At 52.4% G+C, this 26,099-nt stretch overlaps 1 long non-coding RNA gene across 3 annotated transcripts in view; it reads right to left on the reverse strand.

Moving 5' to 3' along the window:
- LOC131829992 (uncharacterized) overlaps positions 1 to 26,099 on the reverse strand; it is a 138,818-nt gene that overhangs the window by 85,062 nt on the left and 27,657 nt on the right. For all 3 annotated transcript variants that reach the window (XR_009353056.1, XR_009353055.1, XR_009353057.1), the window contains exons 3-4: positions 11,821 to 11,980; positions 11,658 to 11,707 (exon numbers count right to left, since the gene is read on the reverse strand). This is a non-coding gene — a long non-coding RNA (uncharacterized LOC131829992). The remainder of the gene's footprint in view (positions 1 to 11,657; positions 11,708 to 11,820; positions 11,981 to 26,099) is intronic.

Raw genomic sequence — 26,099 nt, forward strand, 5'->3', positions numbered from 1 at the left:
GACTGTGTCCCCGCTATGCTGGTGCGCTTTGTGCAGGCACGAAGTAACGTTCTACCTCAGCAGAAAGTGACCCATAGACTCCGTCAGTTCGAACGAAGTGTGGACAAGGAAGGTACGGGGGACAGCACTCTCACCTCCCCTGACTCGCCAGGAAGCAGGCGGCTCCGAGTGAACGGGCTTCAGCAAACGTGCCCTGAGCCTGGAACAGACTCTGGGAACAGACCGGCAGCGCTGGGACCACGGCTGTGGACACGCACCCCGGCAAAGGTGGACTTGAGTCGAGGAAACGAGCTGGACCAGGGGCCCAAACCTCTGGGCCTTGCCTCCTACGGGATTTCAGGAACCACTGGGATCTGACAGGCCCCCCACGTAGCTGCCCCTCATCAGGATTTGGGGAAAGCATCAAGGTCAGGGCTTCCTTTCTTTCTTCATTCCTGGCCCACATCACACCACGCGGCCACACCAACGCACCGCCTGAGAACCACCGCCTGTTTGCAGATGTGGTCATCCCCCGTGCGCTCACGCCGCTCTGTCTTTCGGGAGAGGGAAATCCCCGCAGTGGGCACCTTTCCGCAAGGGGCTTCCAAGCCCAGGGACAGTGGGCTCTGGGGATGCTCACAGGGCACCACCGCTTCCTGCTGCCCGGCCTCCGGCCCCAGGAGCCATGTGGGCGGGCGGAGAAGGAGAGCCGGCCAACCCCACGCCCTGCTGTCCATCGGCACCCAAGGGAGTCCGCTGGCCCCCGCCTGCATGCTCAGCGCGGACCACACACGCACGGGGCTGCTGCCTCGAGAGCTCTCACCGTGCAGAGCCACGTGCCCTGTGAGCACGGCTGCAGGGTCCACCGTGGGCAGCAGAGGACGGCACAGGCGTGCGACTTCTGTCCCCGACACGCTCCGTCTTCGGTCACCACTGTGCGATCCGCACCTAGCCGCCTCCCCATGGAACACGCAGCTGCACTCGCAGATGTGCGGCACTCAGGGCCCCGGGCCAGCTCCCAGCAGCGCGCGAAGGCTGACCAGGTGGTGGGTCCATCGCCAGCGCAGAGGGACCCACCGCACAGATTGGCCAGTACCAACGGGGTCCCTCCGCAGGGAAGCTCGCAGGAACCACGGCGCGCTGGGGCTCGAGACTGAGCAGAGACACCAGGAGGCAAAATACACAATTTACTGGCAACGAATAACTTTTAGTATATTTCAAATATTTCATAAACACGCTTATAGCAAAGGAGCTATCTGTTGTTTTCTGGAATTCAGGCTTCGCTAGGCATCTCGGACACAGTGTGGCTGTGGCAGTGACAACTCAGCCTCTGGCCTCGTCAAGCCCGCTCTCCTCCACCCCTCCCGGACGCTGGGACAGACAGGGCAGGCTGCTCCATGCTGCCCCAGGCCATGGGACCGCCCCTCGCAGGTGCATCTTAAGGAAGAAATACTCATGGAGGCTGCATCACCAGGCCCTTCAACAGCTTGGCTCCCCTTCCCACTTCCGAGGTCACGCATCCAAAGAGATGTCCCCATAGGCTCGTGTGTCCAACCACCAGCGAGGCAGTGGGGTAGGGCGGGGCTTGCGTTCCAGACACAGGAGCCAGGCCTGCCGGTCCCCGGGGCTCTGCTGACAGCAGCCTGGCCCCCTGGTCCAGAGTTTTCATTTCTTCCGTAATTCCGAGCTGTTCCGACAGCTCCATGTTTCTCTGAATGCCCTGCAGGTGAGGGCTGGCATGGGCTCAGGTGGGCACCGAGCTCGGGGCACGCTCCATTCAGCAGGCACTCCTGGGGACCCCGGCGGCGAAGGAAGGGTCTCCGGCAGCCAGCGTGCCAGCCCTGGGCTCTCAGGAGTGACCATCCTGCATGTGTGCATGCCCAGGTTTGCAGATTCATTACAAGACCCAGGAAGCTGTCCGTCCGTCTGTCTCTTCTGTAGCCTCAGGTCCACTCACTCCATCTGAATCTGCTTTACGATCATCAGGCTGTGCAACAATGTCCCTTTCCCCGTGGCTGGGCCGGAGAAATGCCCTCCCCGACTCCGCTCACATGCTCGCCCTCAGGCCTCCTGGCAGGCGCCTTAATCCTGGAGGGAAGCGCGGCCGCCACACTGGGCGCGGGCGCAGACCAGAGACCTCGGCGGAGACCACAGCAGACCTGTGCCCGTGGTGACACATTAATGTGCTCCGCCGGGCTCCTGCAGATTCGGCCCAGCCCCCCGGCCAGCTGCGGGGCTGCTCCTCATGCGTTCTCCAGCCACTCAGAGGAAGCCTGCACCGTCAGGCTCTCTCCAAGGCCAGGGTCCCCCTCACAGGCACCCGCTTCATCCCCTAACTCTCCGGCATCCAGGCACCCACTGCACGTGCTCTCCTTTTCCAGGCCTCTTCCAGATTCTTGGGTCTTCAGGATGTATCCGCTACTCATTAACTTTTAACTTGGCCATTCCTCCCCAAAATCCACACAGTGACTGACCTGCCACCCCCCCCCCCAGCCCCTCCAGCATGCGCAGGCAATCTTCGGCTTTACCCGGGCCACCAATGGTCACCGAGAACCGTCACAGGCCTGCACCCCAGGAAACAAAATGAGGGAAAGGCGCGGCTGACCCGGAGAGGCGCAGGGCCTGGTGGAGGAAGGCGCGGAGCAGGAGCATGCACCGGGGCGCCGTGGGGCGTGGAGGCAGGTGCAGGGGGGCCTCCCGCGGAGCCAGTGGTTGCTTCTGTGGGTGTGGGTCCGAGGCAGCTCCTTCAAAGGGGTGACATGTGACCCGGAAGCTGAGAGTGCAGACAGGAGGAGGGAGAGGACTGCAGCCGGAGAAGCAGCTTGCCCAGGCGAGGCCGGCAGTCCCAGCATCGGCGGGCTCCCCGCGGTCCGCCGTCCGCAGCGTGCCGGGGTGGCTGGCGAGGAGCCGGGAGCCTGCACGCCACGTGAAGAAATGTAACTCAGCTCCTACTTCCGATTACACACCAAGCGCGGTTACCGTCGTGCGAAGCTGGGACAGACCGCTCCCCCGCCCCCGTCTGGAACTCCCGTTCTCACGGGGTGGGCGGCAGTGAAGAAATGAGCAGACCGGGTCAGACTCAGAGTGATAAACGCTACAGAGGAAACACGGAGGGAGGAGGCAACAAGAATGCGCAGGTGACATTAATGTTTACTTCAGAACCGTTTTTGGATTTGTAGAAATGATGCCCAAATGGGCAGAGAGCCCACCTCATGTTCCCCTCTGGTGCCTCTGCCACCACGAAGAAGCCAGTGTTGCTGTAGTCCTGGCAGAACTCCAGACTTGCCCGCATCTCACCGGCTGTTCCGCGGACGTCCTGCCTGGGCTCCAGGACCCCACCCAGCACATCCACTGCCTGGCGTGGTCGCATCCCCTTAGCCTCCGCTGGGCCACCTCAGTTCCCCAGCGCTCCTGGGTTTTCATGACCTTGAAGGTTTCAGAAGTACCAAATGCCCTCAGTGGGAGTTGTCTGACGCTGCTCCCAGGCTGGGGCTGTGCCCAGAGGCTGCACGCCCTTCACCTCCTATCATGTCAGGGGACAAGATGCTCGGGGCAGCCTCACTAAGACAAAAGACAGACTTCGAGCAAAGACCTGAAGGAGATGAGGGAGTGTAACATGCAGGTAAGCCTTGGAAATAGCGTGTGCAAATGTCCCGAGGCAGGAATGGGCTGGACATATCAGGAACAGCAGGGAGACCAGGGTGACCGGACACAGTGCCCAGGAGAGCAGGACTAAATGAGGCCGGACAGACAAAGGAGCCTGATCACAGGCAGTCTGGTAAGAAATGAGGATGTTTTTGAAGTTTTTTGTGCAAATGAATGACACAATCAGAGCAGTCCTCGATGTGCCTTGGAGACCGTAGAAATCCCCTCTGCATCCGGAGGCAGGTGAAGAGCAGCAGACCCTGTGGCCCGCTCTCCCTGCGGTGGCAAAGGCTAATGCAAAGACGTCCCAAGCCAAGTGGAGCTGAGTCAGTCAGTCTTCCTCCTAGAAATGTGAGCCAAGAGATCCAGAAGGAATCAGGTGGTGAGTGAGGGGAGCCGGGGCTGGGAGGGCTTCACATCTGGGCTGAGCTGGCCATTGGAGGCTCACGCTGGAGCAGAGGAGGGCTGCCGGCCAGCGAGAGCAGCACAGCCAAGCACCGTTCCAACCCCTGCTGATGTGACTCCCCTTCTGGCTTGCAAGAGACCCAGCTGCTCACTTCCTGTCGTTGACTTCTCCAGTGCCTTAGATCGATGCCCTTCCTCACTTTCCTTTACCCGAACGTGAATGGGTTTCTGGTGTTTGTAACTAACAGAACTCTGACCATGACAAGAAGATTAAGGTGGCGAGTGGACTCTTGGCAGACTAGAGGGGAGGGACCCAGGATGTGGGTAGTCCAGCTGTTAAGACCTTTCAGTGGCCTTCCGGGCCTCTGATGCAGCACTGCTCCACCGTGTGAAATCAGCTCATGCCCATCCCATGGCTAGCGGCGTCGTTCCCATCATTTCCAGAGGAGCTAGAGCTCCTGAAGATGAATCCTAGAAACACAGCACCTTAACGCTCCAGGAGCAGTTCCAAAGGGCAGAACTCCAGGCACCCGAGTGCGGGTCTGGAAGATGACTCTGAGCAGATGAGCTTTCACGCGCCGCCATCTAGGCACTCCCCCTCCCTCCCCAGGTGATCCTGGGACCACAGGGGAGTGTGGCAGGGACCGCACTGCAGGGCTGCTCCATTGCCCCTCTCAGCAGACAGGAAGCTAGCAGAACAGAAGGCATCGTGAACATTGCCAAGAGGGTTTAACTAAATCTCAAGCTTTGATCACGAATGTAACAAAAATATCTCATTATCAAATGATCTTGCCAATTTATTATAAGGCAATATTTCCTTTGTTCCTATATCAAAGGAACCACTGGTACAAGAATCCACAAATGTGTTAGAATAAATACTCCCCAACCAGACCAGTAGAATCATCATGAAGGAAGGACCCATGCAGGTCTTCAGATGCCTTCCAAGCCAGTGCCCTGGGGGGACAGAGAAGAGACTAGAAGACTGAGCCGAGAGATGACTCCGCCCCAGTCACACAGCTGGTGACAGAGACCCAGGTCTCCACTCCGACCCACCGCAGCAGCCCACACACCAGCTCCCAAGCGCACCTGTCATCACCAACGTCAGCCCCGTGCTAGTGTCCCTTTCTATGTCTGTGAGGGGACTGACTGGTCACTGGTCCCCGGGCCACACACGGTCTTCCTACACAGTGACAGTCACAGGTTTAGAAAAACATGTATCCCCCCTCTTCCTTCTCAGAAAAGAGAAGTGAGCTTCCAGCAGAAGCAGAGAGTTGGCACAGGCATTGAGACACCTGCGTCCTGAGCCGAAGAAGCAAGGGGAGCCCTGGGGCAGCTTGGGGAGCGGCTCCTCCACGGTCACGGTCTGGACCAGAGTGAAAGCGGCTGTGTCCCCGCTCGAAATCCCAGGTGAGGAGGACAGGCCACCCCACTGCGTTTCCACGCACGGTATTCAGACTCTTCACCAGGCTGTGCTCTCTGCCGACAACGCTGGCCTGTTTCCCTTCCCAGCAATGTTACTCTCTCTCGTGCCTACTTCTCAGTTTCTAACAACTTGGTCTGGAGTTTGGTGAGTTCCAACAACCGTCTTGTAGACCAGAGCATGGGTGCCCCACGCCCCTGCTCTCCCCTGCTCAGTCTCCCTCCAGCCCTCACTGCCCATCACCAGCCCCGGCCCACGGGAAGACAGCCCAACACAGGCCACGGCCAGAGGACTGGTCCCCAGAGGAAAACCAGCCACAGCAGGCAAGCACGCCAGGACAGCGACCTTCCTGCTGGGGGCCTTCCCAGCCCTCCTCCCCAGGTAGGTGGGGAGGGGCTGCAGCTTGGGGCTCAAGGTGGCTTGGTTCAGGGTTGGGGGGCAAAGCAGCCAGAGAAGCAAGGGGTATTGTGGGAACAAAGAGCCAGCGGGCAGCTGAGACATGCTCACAGGTCCCTGGCAGAGAAGACACCGTGTCTTGAGCGGGGACTCTGAGCAGGCTGTGAACGTACAGGCAGAGACATCCATGAGACCGCTGTCCCTTCGCACGTAAACTCAAGCCACACAGGGCCCAGAGGGCAGAGGGTGGAGTCCCTTCCCGTGTCCAATGTCAGAGAATAACCTCTAGTCAAGTCACTGTCACACCACCCAGGCCCAGGGGACCTCTGGGGAGCAGGCTGGTGACAGCTGGACAGAGAGGGTCTTGCTGCGTGCTGCGGGGGGGGGGGGGGGAGGAGGAGGAGGGGAGAACACTGTGATCTGAGCCCAGCAGGGCCACCTGCCGACACCCCTAGAGGCACAGGCCAGAGTCACAAGCACCCAAGAGTATCACCTCAAACGGCCAGTTTCCAAATGCAAGTTCCCAGATACACAAACACAGAGAAAAGTATGAGCCATCCTGGGCCGTGGGGGGTGTGATCAATAGAAGTGACTCCAAGTGGACCAAAAGTTGAATTTACCAACAATTCTTTTTAAAAAGTTCACTTTTGTAAATGTGTTCAAAGCTTCAAAGGAAAATAGGTTCAAAGAACCGAAGGGAGATGTGTCAGGCATGAGTGAGCAGAGCAGGAACAGGAAACACGTGGAAACCAGACCGCAGGCCGACAAGTACAAAGAAGGGAATGGAAATGCCACCTGAGGGACTCACCTGCACAGAGAGGCAGGAGAAGAACGTAGCCAGGGAAGGGGGACAAAGACAAGAGAAATGCCTCCGTCCGGAGAACAGGAGGGAGGAGGGCTGAGCAGAGACGAGCTGAGCTCCAGAGCCCGAAGCAGCACTGTGTGTCCCAACACACATGCAACAGAAGTCCAGAAGGAGACACAGTGAGGGAAGAAAATGTATTCAAAATATTGTACAAAGAATCCCAAATTTGGTTTAAATAAAAGTATGATAGAAATCCAAGAAGGTCACCAAATCCAGGTGGGGTAAGAAAACCACACCCGGACAACAGCTTCGTCAGACCACCAAAAGTCAAAGATGAAAAAAACAAAAAAAAACAACCTCTTGAAAGCAACCAGAGAAAAGGACCCACACACAGCAAGGAACAAAGATACAACTGAAAACTGATTTCTCGCTGAGGCCAGAAGATGCTGGAATGACACAGTCAGTGTGCACAGAAAAAACTCTCAACCAACAGCTCTATGTCCAGGGAAATGATCTTTGAAAACTGGTAGTGAAGCCAAGATATTTCTAGATGCACAGGAATGGAGAGAACGTACCGTTACTGAAACTGCACCATGAGTGCTGACGAAGGAAGTCCCCTGGAATGAAAGAAACTGATGCCAGCAGGTAACTCGGACCAGAGGAGAGGATGGAGCACGCCGGGAACGGTAAGTAGCGGTAAGTAAGAAGGTGCGATAACGCACGCTCTTCTCTTTCATCCGTTACCTTCTTTAAGGGTGTTTAAAGCAACCACTGTACGTGTTGACAGACTCTAACATACAGAATATATGGGTGCGCGGGTGTCTGTGTGTGTGTGTGTGCGTGCGCACAGGCGTGCACATGTGTAGATAATTCTACTCACTACACCACAGCAGATCGCCGACATTTTGCCAAAAGAAAGTCATCGTTACCATGAAGCAGACTGTAATGAGTTCACAATGCCTACATAACCTCTGGAGCCATCACGAAATAATGTTTATAGAAAATCAGACAAAGAACTGTAAGTAAGAAGTCAATGGAGAGAGAAAAGTGCTCTACATAAATATTTAACACGAAAGACGGAAGAATGAGCGAGCTAAATGGCAGACATGAATCCAACCATATCAAGAATTACATGAAATACAAATGTACTAATCGCTCCCACAAAAAGGCAGAGTTGCCAGACTGTAAGTAAAGGCAAAATCTAACTACACGCTATCTACTTGAGACACACTGTAAATCTGAAATTATAAAGACAGCAAAAATGAATAAATATGCATAGTTGCATGAGAGACCTGGAGCAGCTATAAGATACCCAACAAATAGTTTTTAATCTAAGGAATATTACTCAAGACAAAGAGGTATTAATGATAAAATGCTCAGTGTAGTAAAAAGGCATAATAATTCAGGAATATATGCCCCTACCTACAGAACTGCAAAATATATGAAGCAAAATCTGACAGGATTGAAAAAAAAAGATAATAGCTGGAGACTTCACCAGTCTTCTCTCCAAAATTTTAGATCCAGCAGAAAGACAACTGGTAAGGACAGACACCTTAAACCACACAGTCAAACAACTGATATCCATAAAACTCTCCTCTCAACAATAGCAAAATGCTCATTCTTTTCAAACACACATGGAACATTTACCAGGACTGACCACAGAGCAGGTCTCAGAAAGTTTAAAATCATAAGGAGCATTGAAAGATGACTCTGGGCAGCATAGACATTTTAACAATGTTTATTCTTTCGATTCATAAGCATGGAACATTTTTCCATCTCTTTGTGTCTTCTTTGATTTCTTTCATGAGTGTTCTATAGTTTCTAGAGTATAGATCCCTTACCTCTTTCGTTAGGTTTATTCCCAGGGATCTTGTGATTTTTTGGTGCTATTGTAAATGGAATTGATTCCTTAATTTCTCTTTCTACAGTTGCATTGTTAGTAAACTCTTCAACACTGGCCACAGTAACTTCTTCTAAGACATGTCTCCAAAGGCAAGGGAAACAAAAGAAAAAATGAATTTTGGGGACTTCAAGATAAAAACTTCTGCATAGCAAAGTTAACAGTCAGCAAAACTAAGAGGCAACCCATGGAATGGGAGAAGATATTTGCAAATGACATTACAGATAAAAGTCTAGTATCCAAGATCTATAAAGAACTTCTCAAACTCAACACTCCAAAATCAAATAACCCAGTCAAAAAATGGGCAAAAGACATGAACAGACACTTCTCCAAAGAAGACCTACAAGTGGCTAACGAACATGTGGAAAAATGCCCAACATCATTAGCCATCAGGGAAATACAAATCAAAACCAGAATGCGATACCACCTTACACCAGTTGGAATGGCAAAAATTAACAAGGCAGGAAATGACAAATGTTGGTGAGGACATAGAGAAAGGGGAACCCTCTTACACTGTTGGTGGGAATGCAGGCTGGTACAACCACTCTGGAAAACAGTGTGGAGGTTCCTCAAGATGTTCAAACTAGAGCTACCCTAGGACCCAGCAATTACACTACTGGGTATTTACCACCGAGACACAGATGTAGTGAAAAGAAGGGGCATGTGCATCCCAACATTCATATCAGCAATGTCCACAATAGCCAAACTGTAGAAGGAGATGAGATGCCTTCAATAGACAAATGGATCAAGAAGATGTGGTTCATATATACAATGGACTATTCCTCAGTCATCAGAAAGGATGAACACCCAGCATTTACATCGACATGGATGGATCTAGAGGGGATCATGCTGAGTGAAGTGAGTCAAGCAGAGAAAGATGATTATCATACAGTTTCACTCATATGTGGAACATAAGCAACAGCACGGAGGATCCTGGGGGAAGGGAGGGAAATCTGAAGGGGGAGAAATCAGAAAGAGAGCCGAACCATGAGAGATTATGGACCCCAGGAAACAAACTGAGGGTTTCAGAGGGGAGGAGGGTGGGGGGATGGGGTAACAGAGTGATGGGTGTTAAGGAAGGCCCGTGTTGTGATGAGTACTGGGTCTTATATGAATCACTGAACACTATGTCAAAAATTAATGATGTGCTGTACAGTGGCTAACTGAACATAATAAAAAAAAATCATAAGGAGCATGGTTTCTGACCACAGTAAGAATTAGACTTTAAATTAGTAACAGAAAAAATATTCTGGTAAATCCCAAAAACATGTGGAAAGTATACTAGATACTTATAAATGACCAGAGGAGAACTCATAACAAAAACACAGCAGGAGCAGAATGAAAATGGAAACACCACGTGTCAGAATCCAAGAGGTGCAGCTAAAGCAGCGCTCAGAGGGAAATTCATCCCCAGAAACTTACACTGGGAGAGAAGGAAGTCTGTAGTCAGTGACATGAAATTCCAGTGAGAAACAAGGAAGCAACAGATACGGATCAATAAAACCAAGAAATGGCTCTTTGACCAGATCAGTAAGATTTATAAGCCTTTATCTAACCTGATGAAATACTACACATTCATCAGGGCTACGTATGGAGACCAGAGAGAGTGACAATTTCTTAGTTAAGTGAACACACGCTTAACCAACAGGCCCAGCAACAGGATGCCACTTCTAAGAACCTACCCCAGAAAAATGAATGTGTCCATGCAGGAACCTGCATGTGAAGGCCCCGAACAGCTCCATTCATAACATCTAGAAATGAGGAAAAAGCCCAAACACGCATCGTCTGGTAAACAAACAAACCAGCCGCAGTGTGTCTGTCCCGCGAGGCAGCACTCCGCCGCAGCAGGGAAGCAACCACTACCACATGCGGCAAAGCGCATGAATCTCAACCCTTCCCGCTCCTGGAAGAGCCGGACACAGAGGGCTCTGCAGCGCGTGATTCTGTTTCCCCGAAGCTGCGGGGAAGGCGAAGCTCTGGCGGCTCGGCGCTGCTGGAGGCTGGGGTCAGGGGAGGGGCTGACCGCAAAGGGGCAAGAAGGGGTTTGGGGTGACACGAGTGTTCTAGAACATCGTTGTGGCCATCGTTGCATGATTTTACACTCATCAAAGCTCAGCGAACCGTATACCGTAAGCGGGTGCGTTGCCGTTTACATGATTACACACCAGTAAATAAGACTATAGTGTGTGTGTGTGTGTGTGTGTGTGTGTGTGTGTGCGCGCATGCGCACACGCGGGCGACAGAGACAGCGAGCTGGCGAGCACAGACCCCGCTGCTCACTCTGTCGGGCACCCCACACTGCTGACAAAGGCCCACCTGACCTCCGCAGCGGGCTCGCTCAATACTGTCAAGCACGCCACTCCTGGGTAAGCCTACACGCTGACTGGTTTCAACCCCAAATCATCTGCCCCTTCTAACCCAGTTTCTTGAAACCCTATTCCACTACCTGCAGACGTTCAAATCCCGGGAACGCGTGGACGCCCAACCCACTCTTCCTTCTGCACGGTCCGGTCCGGCTCTGCTCGCCGTCCTTCCGACCTTGACTCTCCCGCACGGGGAGCAACGCTTCCCTCCCCGAGCTCCAGGCCCGCTGCCTCTGCCCGTCGTTCCCCCGCATGCCACCTACCGAGTCACGGGCAGAGTGTCTGGGCTTTCCCATGCGGAGGGGAAGCGCCATTGATCACAGGTTCGCGCCTGGGGACCCGTGGTCGAGCAGATCTACGTGTGTCGTCCGTGTCCTCCTGGATCTGCCGGCTATTGGGCTTGACCTCCTCCCGGACAACGGTTCTAAGCCTTTCCGCAGCGCATCCTCCGGGCCATCAGAATGCTAATGGCCGTTCCTGAGACACCTCTGGGCGTTGGTCTGTCTCTGGCCCTCTGCCCCCCGGCCCAGCACTGTGGACTTTCCCAACGCTCAGCCTGCTCGCCGTCTCCCAGTAAACTCAGCCACTTCACAAGCACCGGCCCGAGGATGGCTTTCCAACCCGTCCTGCAGCCACGCATCTGCCCCCCTCCCTAGCTGGCTTCTCCCACAGCTGGCCTGGAACGACCAGAGCCCTGCACGCCATGCCCCCACCCCAGGCCAGCGCCGCCCTCCCGTTACTCACCGAGTCTCAAGATCATGTTCCTACGGTGTCTTCTCTGACCCCAGTTATGACTGCAAACACAGGTGAGGTCAAGCTTCCTTGTTTTTTCACATCTCAACGTGATGAAGACGGTGCTTTACACGCCATAAGCAACAAACAATATTTTTGAACTAAAATCCCTTACCTTTGGGGCGCCTGGGTGGCTCAGTCAGTTAAGTGTCTGCCTTCAGCACAGGTCGTGATCCTGGGGCCCTGGGATCAAGCCCCACGTCGGGCTCCCTGATGAGCATGGACCCCGCTTCTCCCTCTGCGTGCCACTTCCCATGCATCTGTTCTCTTGTTCTCTGACAAATAAATAAATGAAATTTTGAAATAAAATAAAATGCTTTCCATTCATCTCCACAGCCCGTGACTGTGCCGTGCCCCTCAGAGCAGCCTCTTCTGTGGCTTCCTGTCTGTCTGTCCCTGCCGTCCCTCTGAGTGTCTCATCCCTGACTTACAGCCACGCTACCGCGCATGCGCTGGTTTCCTTCAGACCTGCCTCTCCTTTAAGCCGTTAATTGGAGAGCTGTACTTCACATCAATCTCCCGCGCCCGAAAAGCCTCTGCTACCATGGAGGATGCGGCCTGCTTGTCTGGTGTGGACCAGGGGCTTTCCCGGGTTATCTCCAGCGCCGCTCCCCTTGTCCCCTTAGTCTCCAAATCATGCCCATCCTTCGGGGTCCAGAGCAGCACCTGCCCCCACTAGGAAGCTGCGCCATCCTCTCCAAGTCCAGAGAGTTTCTTGTCTCTACTGTTCTCACGCCTTGTACTGAAATGCTAAAATGTATTTCAGAAGCAAGGACTTTCTTCTTCTAACAAGATTATCAAGTCCTTGGCGTGGCCGGTGGAACTTCATCTGCAGCCCTCATGACTCCCAGCAGGCGTCGGGGGAAGATGGCTGAGACCTACTGCATCAGAGAACGGGATCACGAGGGCGCTTGAGAAGGCCGCGTACCTCACAAGTCTCTCCTCTTGGCCTCTTCCACAGAATTCCATTTAGGGTGGGACCCCATTTTCCCAGAATTAACATTTTTGTTTCGGTGACATCGGTTTTCCCAAGAAAGTTCCTAGGGTATTATTTTTGTGTATTTTGTCATTTAGAGGTAGAGAAAGCACCAAGGCTTGAGACAGGGATGTTCAGAAAACTGAAGTGTGAGGCGGGAGTTCATCCCTTCAAACCGCCTCCTGCTATTCCAGAGCCTGTAGCCGCGAAAGCCCATACTCCCCACAAAGGCCACCAAGAATGACGCAAAGAATGGGCATGAGCAGCGGGTCAGTCTGGGGTCTCGTGTATCCCCCCCGAGGAGCCCTTCCAGAACAGAAGCAGCAGGACCAGCAGCCACATCAGAAACAGAGGCGACCGACAGAGACTCAGGAATGCCGGGAGAGTCCAGCGGGCACCCGAGTGTCCTCGTGCCTCTGAGAGACTGTCCCCTGGATCGTTCTGGAGGAGGAGTTTACTCCTCGTGGCCGGCGAGCAGGCAGTCCGGTGGCTAGGGTCCCAGCCCCGGGGAGGGGGAGTCCGCTGCCTGGTCCGCACCCCACTCCGGCGCCTCCTCGCCACCCCAGGGAGCTCCTTCCTCCGTCTGGGCCTCAGTTTCCTTCTAAGAAGCGGACACAGTCCTAGTACCTGTGAGTTCGAATACACACTTCGCCATAGTCGGTAAACACCACCCGCGGATGCTAGTGTCGGGACGGTTTACGCAGACGTCCCCGCCCGCGGCCCCATCCCTCCCCGCAGGGGCGCCCGCCCTCACCTAGCCTCGGCTACCCTCACGCGGTGCCCCGCCGCCAGCCCCCGAGCCGGCCAGAGCCAGCCAGACTGTTCCTATGCGGGTTCCAGTGCCCAGACCAGGAAGAACTAGACGGGCGCAGCCCCCCGAGAACTCTGTGCCAACCAGTGTCGTTCCTCACCGCTGATCCGCCGCACCTAACAGCAGCCCCGCGGAGTCAGAACAACCGAGCTCGGAAGGCGTGTTCTGGTCTGACTTATTCTACCATCAACACATTTTGTTCGTGATTCTGCTCAGCCTGACCTGAGGGTACACCCCAACCCCCCACCAATGTCAGGACACCATCCTTCTTTGCAAACATCCCTCCTTCCTAAGCGGCTTTTTCTTGCAAATCTACAGCGGCCTGCGGGACGCATGGCAGGAGACGCGCTTGTCTTCGTCAACCTCCCGAGGCACGAGCCTGAGGGCAAGAAAGGTGCTCATTCGTGCAGAGGGGCTGACCCGCGGTGTCCCCAAACCAAGCCTGTGGTCTCTCACGAAGGGAAGCCGCCAGACGTTCTGAAAGCCTCGTCTCCCCCGAAGCACGGCACGTCGAGAGAAAACGGCGAGCCTATGCTGAACACTCTTCCCCGGCCCTGCGCGCCCCGACTCTGCTCACACCTGCCTCCTGTGGCGTCTGGACGAGCATTTAGGAGGCTGGACACCCTTCCCCACCCCAGTCCGGCAGAGACGGGGCATGCGAGCCGTGCTGGCCGGCTGGGAGCTCTTTCTGACGGATCTGCGTATGGGGGAGACGGGGCCACGTCCAGCCCCGGGGTCCTGCAGGCAGCCGCCACGACGGGCCCTGCGTGGGGGCTGCTCTGTGGCTGCTTCTCAGACCCCCGGGCACTCTGGGCCTCAGCCCCCCTTCCAAGCCTGGTTTTCAACCTTCAGTCAACCTTGGGGCCTCCCAATAAACCCCCCTCTTTTTTTGATCTGACATGGCATCATGTCTACTATTATCAACCAAGAACTTCGGCCACTACAGTGGCTGGAGGCCGAGTATTTATGAGGAAGGACCCCACAGCCGGTCCCACAGCGGGTCGCGCTCTCCCTCCGCACCAGAACAGGGTCATAGGGAGGACACGCGCCATCTGCCTCACACCATCCCACTCCCTGGGCGGCCCTCGCGGCTGGGGGACGTCGCTCTGTCTCTGAGGCCGCGAAGTGACGGGCCAGGACGAGAGCCTGTGTGGCTGGGACTGTTGCCCCAGGATTACACAGTTAATGTCCTAGAGACACTGAGAGGCAAACACAGACTTCTGTGATCTCCGCACCTAACACCCCTCTTCCCCTCCCCCACTGCCATTGCCTCAGTCAAGGACACGCGGGCCTCTAGTTCCTGGTTCCCGCAGAGCCCACCGCGGTCCGTCCCCACAGGCACACCCTGGACTGCAGAACACATGCGGAGGAGAATCCAGAGCAGGTCAATTATGGCTGAGGCTCTGGGTCCCAGGGGCTCCAGGATGGAGAAGCAGAAACACAGAGTCCAGAGGAGGGGGACAAACATGGAACAGCAGCCAATGGGCCACTGGCGCACCAGCTACAGCGGCCGCCCAGAAAACGGTGGGGCATGAGCCTCAGGAGAGAAGGGGGTCCAGGAGCTGTGGACAGGACACCACACGACGCATACTCGCTAGGAAGTAACTGGTTGATGGCTCAGATTCTTCTCGCTTGTCTTCTCATCCTGTTCCCCAGGCCGGGATGGAAGCCTCCAGAAGGAACTAACTCCAAGCACAACACCAGCTAGAAATCACCCTCCAATGCCCTGTGTCCTTTCTCCCTTTGACTCTGCCCCCAAAACGGAGGTAATTAGCTCAACTCTGGGACTCTGGGCTCAAAACTCTGGGCGAGCATCTGCAGACATTTCTGGAGGAGAAACAGATGGTTCAGCTGCTGTGGGGAGAAAGTGAGCAGGTTCTCAAAGAGCTCCACACAGAACCACAGGACCCAGCAGCCCCAGCCTTAGGTAAGGACTAAAAGCACTGAAACAGGAGCTCCGACAAAGTCCCTGCACACTCATAACCGCAGCAGCACTGCCCACGACAGCCAAAGGTGGAAATGACCCAGGCGCCCACCCACGAGGAACGTGTATGCAAAACGTGGTCCATCCAATCCCTGGAACGTTACTTGGCCACGAAAAGGAACAAAGGGACAGATACCTGCTACAACGTGGCCCAATCCTGAAAACACGATGCTGAGTGAAAGGTCACATTCTGAATGATCCCACTTACGTGAAATCTCCTAAGCACATAGGTCCAGAGACAGAAGAAGGCCGGTGTTGAAGATGCTTTAGGTCCAGAAACAGGTGGTGGGTGCACACCAATGTGAATGTGTTAACTCTTCAAAACCGGTGCTTTCCTGCAGTATGAGTTTCACCTAACTGAACAAATACAGTACGGGGCAGTAATCGCCCCATTCTGCAGATGAGCAGGGAAAGACTGAACTCAGGGCTAAACTAGGTTTGGGTCTAGGGGCCGCTCCTAACCTCTGTACTGAGAGCATCTCCAGACTTCTGCCTGCAACGGGCTGGGCTTGGGCCGGGAGGGGTTGACTGTCCCTCAACAAAATATGGGCACAGTGACTGCATCCCACTCGGGCCGCACAGCAGGCTCAGAGACGGCGGGAGGTTGGCCTGTTAGTCCCACTCAGTTTGGGGAAAGAGGCTGGTCAGTACCCGGATGTTAATGATACAGGACAGTCTTCCGTGTTCCCTATCCACAGGGATGATTTCCAGGGATGAATGTCCTAGGACTGTCACAAAGAAGATCTGGGCGTTTCTAGGCCTTTCTCTTGTACAGTTCCATCTTAAATGTGCGGCTTGCCTATTTCTTCTCCTTCCCACTCTCATTTGTGCTTTGAATTATTTGAAATGTGTCCCATTATATTAACACTTTTCTCATCTGATGACTTCGTGGCCCTATTAGTTTTCCAGTGTTGGGCAGAAGTATTTTTAGCCTCCTCATGCTATTAATTTAATTACTTTTAATTTGATGATCTGTACTTGACATTTCTTGACCTTATGTTCAAAACTAAAGTCTTCATTACGCTCGCTCTAAAAAAGAAATCATAGCAGAGTTTTCTTTGATTATTGGTCAAATAGTGTCACTGAAGAAAACCAGCTGTCAGATATGAAGCTACTAAGTATCAAACAGATTATAATATACACGGAGGAAAATGTGAAGATATGACAGCTGATACAATTCTATCTTTAAATACATATTCTTTTCCATCCTCATCAAAAATAAAAATGTCAGTCTAATAGCAGAAATACATCACAGTGTTTATTATCTGCCAAATGAGAGGGTTATAAATAAAACCAATTCTGTGTCCTTGTAAAGTATAGCGACACCAGTAAGTCCCGAAGCCAGGAAACAGCATCTCGTCCTCTGCTCTGTTCATCGTCCTCTCCCTCCGTGGGGTGTCCCTTTCCCTGTCCCTGGATCTGCCGATTCGCGCCTCCCCTCTAGACATCCAACAACACACCTGACCCTGTACACAGAACCAACCTGCAAAGAAATCAACAGCCACCAAGAAATTTTACGGCTTTTGAACTCTAGAAATAAAAGCGGAAGGAAGTCCAACAACAAACCCGTTATTTCAGGAAAGACTTTCAAATAAAAATCTAAAACTCCTTTCTAGAAGGAGTAAGTGCTGCAAGGGACAAGATACCATAAACTGAGAGAAATTAATAAATACGCAGATGTGATCTAATAAAGAAAACTGCACCAAATCTCAAGAATTTCTTAAACTCTGATAGAATCTGAATAACAAAGACGGCTTACTTCCTACAATCATATTTGTAGAAAGAATTCCCCAAAAAAGGTAAGACTTGGTCTGTGCATCTCTTGGCTTTTTCCTCTCTGATTGTTTCCTTGTGTGAAGCAGGTGGTCACTGTGTCAAAATTTAGGTGAAGGAAGCACATGGTGCTTGGTCCTCGCGCACCGGTACTCACGCACTGGTACTCACACAGTGGTACTCGCACACTGGTACTCGCACAGTGGTACTCGCGCGCTGGTACTCGCACAGTGGTACTCGCACAGTAGTACTCGCACATTGGTACTCGCACAGTGGTACTCGCGCATAGCCCGTGCTGCTGCGGCCTTGGTGACTGGCTTCTTCCTTGACAGTTTCAAACACGTTATGTCGTCTGACCTTCGGAGGACAGCTGCGAGGTCCCTAAACACCTCAACGTGCCCCTCTGGGCCCCGAGTCCCCTCTGCGGTCGGGGCCGCACGGGGCTCCACGCTCATGTCCTTTGCCTCCGAGGAGTTCACACCCTGGGGGGGAGAGATGGACGTGGGAACAAATCAGGACCAGAGTGACACCAAAGCTGCCAAGCAAAACTTTCCCAAGCGAGGACAAGAGGGGGTCCAGGAGGCTCTTTTCAGAGACAGCGCCCATCTGTGAGCAAGCGGTGCACACATGAGGTTCAATCAGCAAACTGGCTTTGCACAACGGTGCACACGAGCCGGGTGGCTCATGCACCTGCACCGTCTGTGGGGCCACGTCTGTGGGGCCACGTCGCTATGGGGTGGGGTGAGCAGAGCAGGTGCAGCCCCGCGGTGGCTGTCGCCAGGGCACACCCCCAGAGGCCAGCCGTCCAGAGCCCTGCAAATGAGGCCCCTGCCCCGCACAGAGACGGCCTCAGGGCCACTGCGCAACCTCTCCCGAACCCCCTCTGAGCCTGGAACGTCGAATGACAGCTCGGACTGTCCTCTCCGCAAATCCAAATGTCGAATGACAGCTCCGACCATGCTCCCCCAAATCCAACCCCCAATGACAAAGTGAGTGGAACGGAATTGAAGCACTTTTACTTTTATTTCTTCTATTCCCAGAGAACTCTGGCCACTTGTACTTTCCTGGTTTCGTGGAGAGAATACGGTGCAATTTTAGGACCTAATTATACAGTTCGTGCACTTTTCATTAGCCCGTTCATTTATATTTGTCCTTCTCGGGTTTAATCATGCAGTCAGAGGAACCTTGTAAAACCCTCAGACAGGACCTGGCACCAGGCTCTGCACATATTCGGGCTTAATTAGCTCAAGCAAATCTGAAAAGCAGAGAAAAATCAGGAGGACGCAAATATGATGGAAGAGAAAACAAGGAACATGCTCCTCCTCAACACGGAGAAACAAAGAAGGGCCCCAAAGAAACCCAGCGCCAGATATGAGCAATCTCTGCCAGGTGCAGGGCAGGACCCCCAGATTCCATTCTCAGCCCCCCAACCAGTTCATGAGCCCCAGGACCTCGCTGCCCACCCCTGGCAGTGTCACCAGCAGAACCTCTTCAAGCACAAAGAGCCACTGACCTGTTTTCTGAAATTGAACAGAAGCAGAAGGAAAGCGAGGGGGTGCCGCTCGCTGGGCAGCGGGCTGGAGGGCAGGAGGGCCCCCGGGATGTGACCATTGCCCCAGCGTGGGGGAAGAACAGAGCAGAACCACCCACTTTTCTCAGCTCCTACAAGCAGCCACAGCGATGGTTGGGCTGATGAGGGACCCCCAAACCCTGGGGACGTAAACCCCAGGAATTCTCCATAACTCAGTCTCCAGGCAAATCTGCACGGAAACGACAGAAACACCGTCCCACCACCTGCGACTCCACACCTGAGGCCGGTGACGGAGGTCGCTGGGGGCACAGAACGGAAGTGAGGAAGATGGAGGCCACGTGGCCCTAGAGACCTTGTTGGCTTTAAGGTAACCCAACACTTGAAAGAGAAAACATCCTCACTCACAAGACCCGGAACTTAAGGAACACGAATGTTCTTCTGGAAACAACGCGCTTCGCTTCCGTTCATGACCAGCTCCCCCGTGCCACCAAGCCCTCGCTGAGCGCGTGGCGCGTGGCCGGCGTGACCACGGTCCGCTCCGCTTGGAAGGACAGTAAACGATACCGCGCGCCACGCTGAGGCGGTGGCCGTGCAGTGCGCGAGCCGGGGGTCCGTGCAGGAGCCGAGGCAGGGCGAGTAGACGGGGTGGCCCGCGGCCTGGAAGAGAAGCTGCGCCAGTACACTGGCTCTTGAGCTGAGGCAGAGACTGAAAAGAGCCTGGGCTGGTGGAGAAGCACACAGTGAGTGATCCCGTAGAAGAAACGCCGGGGAAATCACGGGGGCAATGATTTCTGCAGAGACCAGGGCCAACAGGAATCGTGAGTCACAGCAGGAGCCCCTGACCATGGACACCAAAGTTCAAGGTGGAAATCCGAAGGATTTGGGTAAGTGTATTAGTTTGCTAAGGCTGCCATCACCAAGACCACAACCGTTGCAGCCTAGACTGTAGGGTGGAGACCAGAAGTCCAAGCTCAAGAGGCGGACCAGGCCGGCTCCTCCTGAATCTGTGAGGGGGAGGGGCCGTTCCAGGGCACTGCCCTCGGCCTGCGGTTGACCCCGTCACTGTCCCGTGGCACCCCCCTGCCTCTGAATCCCCCTTTCTGTAAGGACAGCAGGCACATTGGGCCAGCACCACCATGACCTCACCTTAACTTGATTACGTGCGCAGTGACCATGTCTGAACAAGGCCATGGGGTTAGGACTTCAACATGTGAATTTGGGGATGGGGGGGGACAATTCAACCCGTGGTGGTAAGCTGTGCTCTAACCTTCACAGATACGATGTCCCAGAATGAGACCTACAGACAAGGAAAGACAGAATCCTGCAGTATTTTAAGAGTTCTACACATCACTCTTCACCGGGTGCTCCTTGGCTCCTATTTCTTGCCTAAAATACGAAGTTATTTTTTGTCATCTTTGTTAAGGCTGGGATGTCACTGATGTCTCCCTGTCGAGGGCAGCAGAATTTCTTTAAGTGAACATCTCAGTCAATATAGGGGGCGGTGAGCAGGGGCATGGGGTCCCTAGGGCATGAGCATTAAGGAGGCCACGTGAGGAATCACGGAAGTCTACCCCTAAAACTAATAACACAGCATATGTCAACTGAATCTAATTGCAATGAAGAGTGAAGCATATATATACTATTTGGTGCCTCCATTCCAGCTAGAAAGAGGCGGTCCTCTGCTTAGCAAACTTACGGTCCATACTGCGTTTCTTTTCCTTTTGTGCATCTGCAATGTTCGAAGTTTCCCAGGTGAACATGCATTGCTGTTTTATTTCCTTCTTACATTCTGATTCCTTCACCCATTTCTCCCGCCGCCCGGCTCTGGCAACCATCGGCCTGTTCTGTGTGTTTTTAGATTCCACATACAAGAGAGACGACAGGACGTATGCTTGTCTTTCTCTGTCAGACTTGTTTCACCAAGCATAATGCCCTCCAGAGACATCCATGTCGTCACAAATGGCAAGATTTCATTCCCTCTTACGGCTGAGTACTAGTCTGCTGTGGGGCGTGTGCGTGTGCGTGTGCGTGTCTACCATCTTCTTGCGCTGGCCATCAGTAGACACTTCCGTTGTTTCTGTATCTTATCATGAGTAATTCTGCAGTGAGCATGCAGCGTGAACATCTTTTCAAGTTAGTGTTATTGTTTTCTTTGCATAAATACCCAGAAGAGGGGTTGCTGAATCATATGCTAGTTCTAGTCTGAAAAGTCTGAGAACCCTCCATGCTGTTCCCCACAGTGGCTGCACCCGTTGGCCTTCCCATCAGCGGGTGCACGGGGGTCGGTCTTCTCTATGTCCTTGCCAACAGCTGCTGTTTCTGACCTTTCTGAAAACAGGCATCCTAACAGTATGAGGGAACATCCCATTGCACTTTCGACTCGCATCCCCGGACGGTGAACGATGTTCAGCCTCTTCTCGTGTGCCTGTTGGCGATCTGTGCGTCGTCTTTGCAGAAATATCCACTCAGATCCTGTGCCCATTTTTAAATTGAACTGAGTTTTGTTTTGGTTTTTGGGTTTTTTGTTTGTTTGTTTGGGTTTTGTTGTTGTTGTTTGGGTTTGGGTTTTTGTTTTGTTTTGGGGTTTTCTGCTGCTGAGCCTATGGATCTGTTCTATATTTTGGACACTAACTGTTTTATCAGATGTAGGATTTGCAAATATCATCTCCCATTCCATAGGCCACCTTTTTATTCTGTTGACGGTGCCCTTCGCTTTGCGGAAGATTTTTATTTGATGTAGTTCTACTTGTTCATTTTTCCTTTTGTCATCTTTGTTTTTTTGTGACAGATTAAAAAAATCATCACAAGACCAATGTCGACAAGCTTACCCCCTAGATGTTCTTCTGGGGGTGTTATGGTTCAGGGACTTTGTTCAAGTATTTAATCCATTTTGAGCTATTTCTGTGGATGGTGTAAGACAGCGGTCCAGCGTCCTTCTGCCCGTGGCTGTCCAGGTTTCCCAGCATTTTTCAAAGAGGCCGCTCTTTCCTCACTGTACTTTCTTGGTTCCTTTATCAGAATCAACTGATCATATACACACAGTTTTATTTCTGGGCTCTACTCCGTTCCATTGGTCGATACGTCCCATTTTATGCCGATTACGGCGGCTCTGAAACACAGCATGAAATCAGGGAGCACCGTGCCTCCTACTTTGTTCTTTCTCCAGATCGCTTCAGCTGTTCAGCATCTTCTGTGGTTTCGTGACAATTTTAGGGCTGTTTGTTTTAGTTCTGTAAAGAAGACCACTGGACTATCAATGGAGATCACACGAGTCCGTAGATTGCTTTGGGCGGTGCGGACATTTTAACATCTAAGTTCATGCAAGAACTAACATTTACTAAGGACCGTAACCCAGACGGGAGCGTCCTGTGCCTCTGGCGGAGCCTCTCAGCAACACGGTTAGAGGCCGCTGTACGCTCTCCCTTCCCGTTCAGGCAAAAGGTTTGGCTCACTCAAGCAAGCACTTGGTGGCTGAGGGAGAACTCGGCTCCCACGGGCCAGACCGTCCAGCCTCTACGGCAACCTCACAGACAAAACAAAATTTGCTTTCAGAATCATGACGCAGACAAACTGCAAGATTCTCAGCCACACAAAAAGACGAAATTGTGTTCACTGGGCATTGCTCCCGTAACAGAAGTAACAGCAGAGTTCATGCCTTCAACAAGGACTCCCGAAGATTTCCAGCAGGTGGCTGGAAGGGAACACTCCCCATGTCAAGATCAACAAAGTTCTATAAACACACTTACCCGTCCCTGGACTCCGAAGTTAGGCTTCCTTACAACCTACACCGGCTGCTCTCTCCTTCCATTTGGTGAAAATCTGTATAAATTTCGTCTTCAGTAGGCTCTCGTGGCCCATAAATTTTAAAGACGATTAAGTAAGGTTACTAGTTAAATCTTAACACTAAACACTGTGCCTCCAACTAAGGGAAGAATTCATCGCTTTCTCCCCTCCTTGATATCCTGACTCCTGAGAACAAAATAAGTGTTATTGTGGTTATTACCCACTGTGACCCTCAATGGCCATGTGTCAAGCTTTACAAGTAGATTTTCCTTTTTTTTTTCTTTTTTTTCCAAGTTTTTATCTAAATGCCAGTTAGTTAATACACGGTGTAATGTTAGCTCCAAGAGGACGGTGTAGTCATTCATCACTCGCCCAGAACCCCCACCGCCGGGTCCCCAGCCCCCACCCGCCTCCCCTCCAGGAGTCCTCAGTTTGTTCTCTAGAATTAAGCCTGTTTTCTGGTTTGGCCCTGTTTTTCCCCCTATGTTCACCTGTTTTGTTTCTTAAATTCAACATACGAGTGAAATCATATGGTATTTACAAGTGGATTTTTAACTCACAGGCAAAATTCACTGGTATGAATTCTGTGGCCCCAGGGTCATCTCTTTCAGATTCCATGAATATGATTTTATAGTCTATGAATATATAATTATAATATAATAATCCCATTTATTTATCATAAAAGCTTCAAAATCCTATTTTATTTTATGAAGTTTAACGTAGAGGGCCTGACAGTACACACACTTTTGCAAAATCCAAACAATAAACTGAAGGATGGTGTAACTCGACTTTCTAGAAACACAGCTCATCTGAGGTCACAGAGAAGAAGTTCTGAGGACACTCGGGGGGGGGGGGGGCATCAGAAAAGGCATCAGCACAGAGACTAAGGAGAATGTCAGCCTTGTATCAGACCTAATAATGGACTTTTCAAAGGGACGTGAGGTCCCTAGTCCAACATCTTCTAAGTACGTTTTTTGAAACCTTGGGTTTACGGAAAGTTAAAGTATGTCCTACAAACTCAAAAGGGGCAGAGGGTCAACAGACAAACAATTTCAGGAAACTGAGTTTAACCAAATTAAGCAGGTTTCTTTAATTCAGAGTATTTAAAGACACTGGGATTCTCAAAAGGGAGAGAAAATGTTCACTTTTTTCCCAAATTTACTTGACGAGACTCCTTTCCCACAGAGCACTCTATAGGTTCAGTGCACCCAAGACAAGGCTGGGAGCTGTTCATCAAATGGAGAACCTCTCCATGGAGATGAAGACACTGCGGCCAGGGACAGCATGGGTCCCTGGACAAGAACGCTCCTGCTTCCCCTCCGGTCGTCCTTGGAAGGGCTGCCACCATGTAACCCGCCAGTATTTTTAGCTGGTCCTGTGCACAGAATTGTGCTTGTCTAAGGAGGCTCTGAGCGTGGCCTCGTTCAGCTCTGTCCAGCGCCAGCTCCTGGCAAACCCAAGGTGCTACATATGTGCACGTGTGAGGAATGAAAACAGCGGACATCGCTGGGCACTGCCTGTGTCTCAGGGGCCGTACTAAACCCTTCCGGGAGAGGTGTACTACTATGACCCCCTTCTCCAGATAAGGAAATTGAGCCTGAAGACGGCTCGTGGTCAGTAAGCAGTCAGCGGATTGGAACCCACCCAAACTCCTTGCCACCATGCACAGAGGAGGGTGTCTCCAGGCTAAAGACTCAGGAAATGCTGCTGACGATGGCTGATGAGTGACCCGGGGTGACAGCATCAGGAAAAGGTATTACCCTGGTTCGGGGCGTGCGCTCTCCATTGTTGGTGAACTAGAGGGCTGAGCTAATCATTAAAAGACCTTGGTTTTGTCCTGAATCCTGCATTTCTACCTGGCCAGGCTTCTCTTCTTCTGAAATCATGCCAATGGGAGGCATTCCACAAAGACTGCTGTCCGCTGTCCTCAATGCCTCGAAGGTCAAATTCTTCAAGGAAGTAAAGGCTACAAGGTATTTCCCAGAAGAATGGTGACAAGAGAAGCCAGGGGCTTTATGCCATAAATCTTGCCATGAAAACCCTTCTGTTTTTCTCTTCAGTGCTAAATTAGTCAAAATTATAAAACGGGCATTCCTCCCCATTCTTGACTTACAATTGAAAGATGAAGAAGAAAGTTTCTTCTCGGTTACCGAGCGGGGACTCTGATCTGTGACTAACACCGAGTCGGAGCATCCTGGGAGCGTCCCGGGCCGTAAGGCGCGTCCCTGTGACTAGGCCGGGACTTCGGGGGCAAACAATTCACTTGCGGAGATCAGACACCCAGAACATTTTAAAAATACTGCATTTAAGACATCCCAGATTTCGTGTTTTACAGCAAATGTCACATTTCTGAGCGTGGGGGTGAGCTGGCGAGACCCTGTGGCTGGAGCAGGGGAAGCAGGTCCGAGAAACTGGGAGGAGAAGCTAGAAGCGTTCCTGCACCCAGATGGGGCTCTGGGAAGCCTGGAGCTCCTGGAGAGCCTGAGGGCTGCCAGGGGTCACGGCCGAGCAGCCGTCCACCAGCTGCTGTCCGTGAGGCAGGAGTCCTTCGTGGGCCTCCATGTTCTTGCCCTTTCTACGCCAGGGGTCGTTGTCTTGAGGTGACGGGGGCCTCCTGTCTGGAGTCCCCCCAATGCAAAGGCTTCTCTTAGACACTCATGCCTGCTGGAGTGATGACGTAGAAAGTCCCCCCCACACTTCGTCTCTGAGAAATCTCATTTCTACAAAAAAGGGATCCCTGAAATGAACACTGTGCTTCCAAGGGGACTCTGAGTCTGACTTTCCTCGTCTCAGAATAGTCCCATAAAACAGGAAATGTGGACACCATGACTACCACTGGGCCAGTAAAAGGGAAGTCTGAGGCCCTGACTGCTAGAGACAGAAATAAAGCAGCCCCCAAGTGAGGGCACGGGCAGTGGCTTACGGACATGGTCAGTGGCTTATGGACATGGGCAGTGGCTTACGGACACAGCCCGAGATCTCCGTGGTAATTGTTCATTTTGTTTGTTGTGAGGGAGGCATGGTATTTACACAGGAAAATCCCCTTGTTCTGGGAGGGTATGTGCTGAAGCTTTGCAGGATAAAGCACGCTGATGTCTAGACCATCTTTGATTTACTTGATAGGATTCAGCAAAAATGTTCTGGTGAGATGCGCAGGGAGTAGGTGAGGTCTGCTTCTGTGTCTGCAACATCCTATTATGTTTAGGCTTAAAACTCTTCCTAACAAACAGAAGAAAAAATAAAGTAAGCCGTTGATAATACCTAACACGTATCCTACAGGTATCATTACGTACAAATTACAGAAGCAGATCTCAAGACCCAGGGCAATTGATCGTGTTTGTTGGAACAGAAGAAGGAGAACGCACCGTCTGAACTCCTCTATTATTAGGACATTGCACAAGAAATTAGGATCCGTTCTGCTTGAGCCCGATAGAAAAACACAGAATCTCTGCTTGGACAGGCGCTAGCCCGTGTCAGCTGCTGCCTTGGGGAAGCAACGACTTCGAGCCAGACAGAGCTGTGCCCTTGACAGTGAC

This window comes from Mustela lutreola, chromosome 4 (assembly GCF_030435805.1).
Source record: "Mustela lutreola isolate mMusLut2 chromosome 4, mMusLut2.pri, whole genome shotgun sequence".
Taxonomy (NCBI): domain Eukaryota; kingdom Metazoa; phylum Chordata; class Mammalia; order Carnivora; family Mustelidae; genus Mustela; species Mustela lutreola.